Raw genomic sequence first — 9100 nt, forward strand, 5'->3', positions numbered from 1 at the left:
CAATCAGGGTCTAATTGGGGGCATCAGGGATGTACTGGGGTATCATGGGCAAACTAAGGCCCTAATAGAATGTGTGTAATGTTGATTCTAATTTCATAGTTCTAAAGAAAGATGAAAAGGGTACTCAGATCTACAATATAATTGTCAATCCAAGATCCACAACCTACAATCAAAATGGTTTTTTTTTGTTGATGGGTGGTTTTCCTTTGTCAAACCCTGGTTTAGGAATTAACCTTGAACTAAAATAATTGTATTGCAGAAATGTAAAGAAAATGTACGAATTAACCTTACAATAGTAGGATTTCTCAAATTGAATGTAGTGTGCTTACTTCACCAATTAATTTGGATTAAGAAGATGAGGATAAATGGGTGTAGAAGATGCAACAAAGGATCTTGAAGAAGATCTTGTTAGATAAATTCCTTCAATGGCTTGATGCTTGAATCCTTGATCTTCAAAGGAGGAATTACTTGAAGACTTGAGTGCTTGACCGTGAGTGCTTGATCTTGTGTGTGAATGCTTGATGTGACTTGTGGATGAAAAATGCAAAAATAAGACTCCCTTTTATAGAGATCTCAAAGTGACCAATGCCTCAAACGTTAAAAGAGGTGAGACCCATCTTAAAATGGAGTAATGAATTATCGACCATAATAACATTCCTCAGGGGAGTAAATGAAGGATTACTAATTTAAATTAATAAAGGTCTAACCAAATTTATAAAATAAGAGGAGACACATAATGTTAATTTATATTGGAGATAAAATATTTATCTAAGATCAGACCAATTTTGAATATTAATTTAAATTAATTAATAAATGAGGGCACAATATTTAAGGGAAATAAAGGTACAACCCATTTATATTAATTCTAATTATAAAAAAGATCCAATGAGATGAAATTAATTATTTAAATGGAGGGAAAATAGAAGATAAATGCAAATAAATGATAGAATTGTATTAAATGGGTGTTAAACCCTCATTAAATTAGAATGCTTCCAATTTAAGATCGTAAAATAAGTTTAGTGGAGTTGATTCTCAATCTCAACTAGATGGTAGGATGAACCTTATAGACTTTATTAACCAGCATGCTCTAATGGACATGGATCTTTAGGGAACTAATTTGATTTCATGTGAATGATTTAACTCTTTCTATTTTTCCCTATCTTCTATTCCTAAGATTGGTTTTGACCATTTTCCTATCTCTTTTTTTTTCTAATAATCTAACAGTCAAAAGGAACTTTCCCTTTAGATTTGAACAAATGTGGCTAAAACATCCAAATTTCACAAATAAAATTAAAGACTTGTGGCAAGTTAATATGATGGAATAGTGATGTTTAGGCTGGCCAAAAAAATTGTTGTAAAGAATAAAGTGAAGGTATGGAATAGAGATTTTTTGAGGAACATTTTTCAGCAAAGATAGGCTATTAAATCTGATCTTGCCAACATCTAGAAGGACATTCAAAGAGATGGAGATGTTCATGATTAGAGAAGTACAAAAAAGGAAATAGTGTTAAGTACCATGATATTGTTGTCAAAGAGGAATTATAGTGGAGGTAGAGATCCTGGTCCTTATGGCTTCAGTCAGGAGATAAGAACATGAAGTTTTTTCGCATGATTTCTTCTAAGAATAGAGCTGCAAATAGGATTATTAGCATTCCTTTGAGTAATACAAGACTAAAGAATGACAAGGATATATCTAATGAATTTATAGCCTTATATTCTTCTATGTTGGTTGAAAACATGAGCTTAAGTGTTGCCTCCCAATATTGTATCCTTGGGGATATTCCTTCTATGCTATATTCTAAGGTTAATAATTAGTTGGTAGCTATTCCAAACAAAGATGAAAGTAAAAAAGCTATTTTATTCTTTGAAGGTGAGAAATCCCCTGGTCTAGGTGGTTTTCCTATGTTCTTTTTTCAAGTGTTTTGGGAGGTGGTTGGCCTTGATGTCTGTGCTATTGGCATGGATTTCTTTTGATCAAGGTGCTTAGTGAAAGATCTTAATGCTACCTTTATTCATATATCCCAAAGAATCTAGGTGCAAACCCAATGGATGCTTTCAAGTGAGTTAGTCTATGAGATTCTATTTATAAAATATTTTATAGAACTCTTACTTTGAGATTGTCAGTTATTCTTCCTAAGATTATTTCTCCCTGATAGAATGGGTTTGTCCAAGGGAGATGGGTCTTGAATTCCATTATCAAGCTGCATGAAGTGATTCACTTCTTTCAGAATTCTAATAATATAATAGTTTCCTTCTAAAGCCTATGATCAAGTGGACTGGTGGTTCCTCTTTAAAGTGCTCAGGGCCTTTGGTTTTTGTGATAGATGAAGGCAAATGAATGTACCTTAAAATTCATCTGAGGTCAACATACGCATCTTATATCCAATTAATTCTTTAATAGTTTTAATAATTCAATATAAGCACATATTATACTATGCCATAAAATAGGAAACATACATAGTTGATTTCCCACAATTAAAAGCTTAAAGGAACTTGACTAAGATTTGTAAATGTAAAAAAAAATAGCAGCATTATGACATACATAATTAATATTATACAATCATAATAATAAAAGAATAAGCCATGATAGAAAATGCACATACGCATGGGGAAAAATTCCCATGTAAAAGACCCCACACTCCAAAACATCAAACTAATATATTATTCAGGAACATGTTACAATATATTTTCAGCCTTACATAGAGATTTACATCTTGCTCCATTCTAGAGAAAATTTGACAAAATAACCCTATGTAAAGAACTTCCCTTCTCTCTTACATCTCTTTAGAAACTCATAGTCTTTATAGATTTTTCATACAAAATGAAATAGTTTCTAAAGCATCTACATTCAATATAGTTACAACTTATTTAAAAACTTCCTTTATTCAGAACTCTTTCATAAAAAAAACCAAAGAGAATAAATCAAGAAAAAGATAAACTTTATGTTATTTTCTCCAAGTCAATCCTTTTAGAAGATTTGGTCTCATTTAGAATCTTCCAAAATGCATAAATAAAAAACTAATAAAACATCTTAAGGTTGAGTCACCTAATTCCAATAATCTCCTACTTTATGAATACCTTATAGGATTCAAACTGATGAAACTATATCATCACAACCATCCATGAAACCACATAAATCTTAACACACACTCTCATGCTCCTACTAGACACCTATCCAAACCACACAAGCATAGGACCCTAGTGATAACAAATGCTATGGAATACTATCACCACTGCATTGTGCTCATGAGATATATAGAAGCATTGAAAAGATCAACTTCTTAGCCCAACGCAATTATGAACTAATTCTCTAGAAAACAAGATAAAAGATCAGTCAGAACAACCAACTAATTATTCCAATCTAACTAATAAACCCAAGAGATTGAAAATAAAAGCCAAAATAAATACTAACTCATCCAATGACCCATACTTCAAAGATATCCAATATTATAAGACCCATACCAGAAACATAACCAACCCATAAATTGCAACCTCAAGCTCCATGTGTAAACCAATCGATGAATACCAAACATGTACAAGAACTCCCACTGCATGGGTAACATAAAATCTAAAAAATTGAAGGCATGTTGATTATATGGATAACAACATAAAGAAAGTGTAACCATGCACTAATAAGTTTCATCCACAAAGATATGAAAAATCATGTAGCAAAATTTGTTGCATGAAACATCGCTCTCATCCAATCTCCACAACTCTCATGTATTCTCCACATCCAAAAAAGAAAAGAGATAAAGGAAATTTCATGTCATCACCAAAAAATAATGAAGTAAAAGTGATAACATATGACCATAAAAAAGTGACCTTTATAGCTCCAATAGATCTCAAAAAAATAATTTTATGTGAACCCAACCATCCAAGAAGATAACCAAGACCAAAGAGAGAACATATAAATCATAAGCATGTAGAATATCCTTCTAGAAACACCTATAAATGTTTTTTGTGCCAAGTATGATCATCTTTGTAACCCCAAGAGAAAATCTACTGCAATATCTAGAACCATTCAACCTCAAGAGATCAAACATAGCATGATATCATGAATCTACATGGATGTAAGGCTCTCAAACAAGATCAAACTACTCCATTTCTCACCTTTGTGCACTTACCCATATACATAAATCCATAATAACCATCATAAAATGATATCACCTGCAATCATCATGACAATAAGATCAAAACACTAAAAATAGTATAATCTAGAAAATGAATCATGAATACAGTAACTAAAGTGCAAGGGTTGTAATCAATGCATCACAAAATGTAACAAGTAATCATATCTCAAAGCTACTTATGGAAAATCATCATAGTACAATCAAAATATAGGTAACTACTAGCACATACCTCAGTGGAACCATCAAATCACATCAAAATCCAAACAAGGTAGATACCTCACATAACCATGACAAAAATATTAAAATGAGCACAAGAATCAAATGTACTAGGTCCATGCCACAATGCCAACATAAAATCATAACATGGAATTAGTTTCTAGATCATAAGATCTATTGGAAATGTAGTATAGACTAGGTGACTAAGAGGGGGTGTGAATCAGGAACCAATAAAACTTATACTTTAATTCACCAATTAAATATTCACCATGTAATATGATCTAATTGCATGCATAAAAGACTGAGAGCAATAAAACATTCAGAACACTTTGAGATGGTATTAGTAACCTAGAAACCTTCCAAATAGAAATTAAAACTTGGGTGGGGATAATACCCACAAGCTTTATTACTACAATATAATGTTAGCTTGTTAAAGCTTACAATTGACCACTTCTAGTGATTTGCCTTGTTAGGAAAAATAAGGATTGTTAGATCCACCTTGTGAAAGGATTTACAACATACAATGAAGTATGCATGTTGTTAAGAGATTTGGAATGATACTATTAAGTCCACCTTGTGAAAGGATTTGACTGATGCACCTATTAGGATGAATCAATGGCTGATTTTTGATCTGCTACTCAATTTTTTGAATGAGATTTCTTTGAATAACAATAATCACTTGATTATGATAGATAACTCTCTACTTTTCCTTATATTTCTTGTAGCCTTCTTTATTTCACACTCATATGCTTCTTACTTGTTTACATACTTATTATTGGATATGATATAATACATTACATATATACCAATTGACTTTATTACCTTCTAGTGTCAACTACAATACCAAATTTATCATAACTCACTAAGTTAGTCCACTGTTGTAACTCAGGTTCTAAAGACAACTTGGTGATGTTCTCACACTCAATAGACTTTGGCAGTCCTTTGACATTGAAGCTTGGTCCATACTGATCACTTCAAGTAGTAGGAACTTAGTTAGCACTGTATGAATCGGTGAACACTGAGAAACTCAGTGGATACTAAATTACTCAGTTGAAACTGCATGGCTTGGTCAATACTAAATTCACTTTGTTAACACTACAATCTGAGTAGACACTATAGAGCTCAGTTAACACTATACTCTATCTCAGATGCTTAGTAGATATTATAAATCCCATCATGAACTATAGTCTAACTAATTAGCTCAGTAGAAACTAAAACACTTGGTTAACACTACTAGAGTTATGGTAAGCTCGATAGCAATTATAGAGCTCGGTAGCAATGAAACCAACTGACTAAATGTTAAGTCACTAATAGAAAAATGATTTGACCATAAGGTCAAAAATCTCCCCCTTTGGAATTAGTGACATAAACACTTATCATACAAATCTAAATGCTCAAAATACCAGTCAAAACTCCATCTATCCACAATCTGGGTCTTCAACTCAATTTTGATTATTGTTTGTTGCTGTTGTTCGGTAACCTCCTACTCTATTTTTTCTTCTTTTTTTCAAAATTTCTTTTGTAAACACATTTTCTATTATTTTTACATATTTTTCCTTTCTTACAACTCCCCCATACATATATCTCTCCCTTATGCATATATTTGGAGTATGATAATATTATCCCCATTTATCAATAATATTCTCCTCCTTTTTAATATAAATGCCAAAGATGCAAAATATTTATAAGTTAGTCCCAAAATGTGACAAGAAATCATTGTGTACCTTCAAAATTATTGTCATTGTCTTGTCCCAATTTTATTGCAATACCTTTAATGCGTGCAAGGCTATCTATACTTCTATTGAAATTTCTATCATATGATCAGCTATGGAAAAATTATTATCATGGACCAATGTCTTTGCATGTACAATATATTTTTACATTGCAACCATGATGGGAAGTATCATGCCTTAAATATCTACAAGTGTGGCCCTTATCCTAGCTTATTCCCTTAATAATTTTTCTTGAAGATCTGACGAGTACCTGATCTTCACAAAATGTGCAGAGCTTCTACTAGGATCAAGTGACAATTGGTGTGGACTTGCCTTCATGTCCTCATCTATCTTGGATAGTTTATCCTTTATTTCCTTATAAAATTTAGATACATCACTTAGCTTCATAAATAGAGACAAAACATTATTTACAGATGTTTCAAGTGTAGCAAGAATAATAGATAAGTCTACTTGGTCAATAGCTATCTTTTGTGCTTCCTACTCCAAAACTTTGTTTTCAAACTTTCTTTCTACTTTTTGTAGAAGTTTTTCTTTCCCATTAAGTTATTCATTATACTTGTAAACAACTTCAACAATTTGATCCAAAATTGGTTTCTTTTCATCAACCTCAATACTTAGTGCATCAATGAATATTCCTTTATATCATCAAGCACTTGATTTTGCTTCTTTCTTTCTTCTCTAAGCTTTTTTTGTTTAGCCCTCTTTTTCCATAGCTCACCTAGGGTATCCATTTCTTTAGGAGTAAGGTCAGAGGTATCCAAATTTGGAATTAAAATTTCCTCATCCAAACCAATTTCTTCTTCTTTACCCTTTTCTGTAAAAGAAGAAACAACTCCTTTTCCTTTGCTCTTAACTTTTGTGCTTGGTTGAGACTTAACTTCAATTGTCTTTGCACTTATTGTGGACATACTCGATAGGAAAAATAGTTGAAATAGTAGAAACAACAACAAATATAGGAGTAAAAATACTAATAGTAGGAATGCTTGAAAAACCTTGTTGTAGCTTAGTAAAGCCTAATGTTGGAATGATTGGAACCTGTTGTCTAGTAGATGAAGTGATAGAAACTTCACTCATTGTAGTACTCAGAAATGTTTCTTTAGAGATTGGTTGGGTGCTTGGTGATGCAGTTCTTACCACAACAAACTCAGTATAAGCCTTCTCAGAGCTAGGTTGCACTAAGGCTTTTCTCAAAGAATTGGGAAGAGAGGTCATTACCTCTATTGCAATCTTCTCAGGGTTTGAGTCTTCAATACTTTATATCTTAGGAAGATCACCTCATATAGCATCTTGATCCTCTTCTCCTTCAGCATCATCTCCTTCCATATTTTCAATATCATAAATATCTTCATCATCTTTTTCTTCATCATATTTTTCAATACCTCCTTCATCATCAATTTGCACAACCCAATCACTGGGTTTGTGCAACCCTAGATGTTCTTCCATGTTGTGGTGTTGGACTTTACAACTAACTCAATATCGTTTGACAAGATTAGTAATGCATTGAATTTTTGTGTCATCTTTGTTTCATTCTCCTTTAATGATTTCTTTATTTCCTTATCATTGAGACTTGGGATGAGTTGTCTCAAGGTCTATTCTCTAATGTCTTTTGCAACATTTATTTCATTTTCCCATACTGGTGCAACTTCCTTCATAATTACATCAGGAACTTGTGCTTTCAACTCATTAGGAGATTATTTCCATTTGGCCATTTTTTCAACTAGAGCATCCTCTATTTATTTCTTCTCCTCTGTACTCCTAGAGTCATACCTAAGAGACTTGAAATATTTCATGCCTCCTCCTTCTAATCTTTTCAATCTTTCTTCAAGGGTAGGGGCAGTCTTCTAAAATATTATATGTTCAGCTTCATCTTCATCCTCTCCAATAATAAGTATGTGAACAAGTAAGCAGTAGATGAGTGAGAATTGAAGAAGGATACAAAAGGTATAAGGAAAAGTAGATACTTATCTATCACAATTAGGTGATCATTGTTATTCAAAGGAATCTCATTCAACAAATCGAGTTGTAGATCAGACATTAGCCACTAATTCATCCTAACAGGTGCATCAGTCAAATCCGTTCACAAGGTGGACTTAGCAGTCTCATTCCAAATCTCCTAATAGAGTGCATACTTGATTTTACATTGTAAATTCTTTCACAAGGTGGACCTAATAGTCCTTATTGCTCATAATAGGGCATATCACTAAAAGTGGTCAATTCTAAGTTTCAACAAGCTAACTTTATACTACAATAATAAAGGTTGTGGGTATCATCCCCACGCAATTTTACTTTCTATTTGGAAGGTTTGTGGGTTACCAATATTGTGTCAAAGTGTTATGAATTTTTTATTGCTTTCAGTCTTTTATATATGCAATTAGATTAGACTATATGGTGAATTTTTAATTGGTGAATTGAAGTACAAGTTTTATTAGTTCTTGATTCACCCCCCCCCCCCCCCCCCCCAGTCAGCTATTCTATACTACATTTCCAATAATTGGTATCATAGCATTGGTTCTCACATTAGAATTTTAGAAGCTTGAGAAAAGATCAGAGATAATGGAAGTCTATAGACTGGAGAAAGCTATTGAAAATGAAAAGTTGGATCTGCAATTGGCCATGGATCAACTCAAGAAAGTGAAGGAGCGGTTCCCTCAAACCCTGAAAGGAATAAAATATCTTGAAAAGAAAATGAATGATAATCTTTACACTGAAGAAATAATTGAAGACATTTGTCAAGAAAGAAGTTCAGATGAAGCTGATGTAGCAATCACAAATCTACTTGAAAAGAATCTTACTCTTCATGAAGAAGTTAGAAAGTTGAAAAGAGAACAATAAATTCAATTAGTTAGATTATGTGAAGTCATGGAATAAAAAGACAAAGTTAAAGAAGAAATAGAAGAAAAATACAATGAAATTAATCAACTATCCCTTCAGCAATTAGATTTGATTGATCAACTCAATGATGCAAATCAAGAGCTTATCAGCTTGAGGATAAAAAATGAAAGATTGAAGAACGATCTCAGC

Source organism: Cupressus sempervirens, chromosome 10 (genome assembly GCF_028749045.1).
Source record: "Cupressus sempervirens isolate cs-2001-9-10 chromosome 10, ASM2874904v1, whole genome shotgun sequence".
NCBI lineage: Eukaryota > Viridiplantae > Streptophyta > Pinopsida > Cupressales > Cupressaceae > Cupressus > Cupressus sempervirens.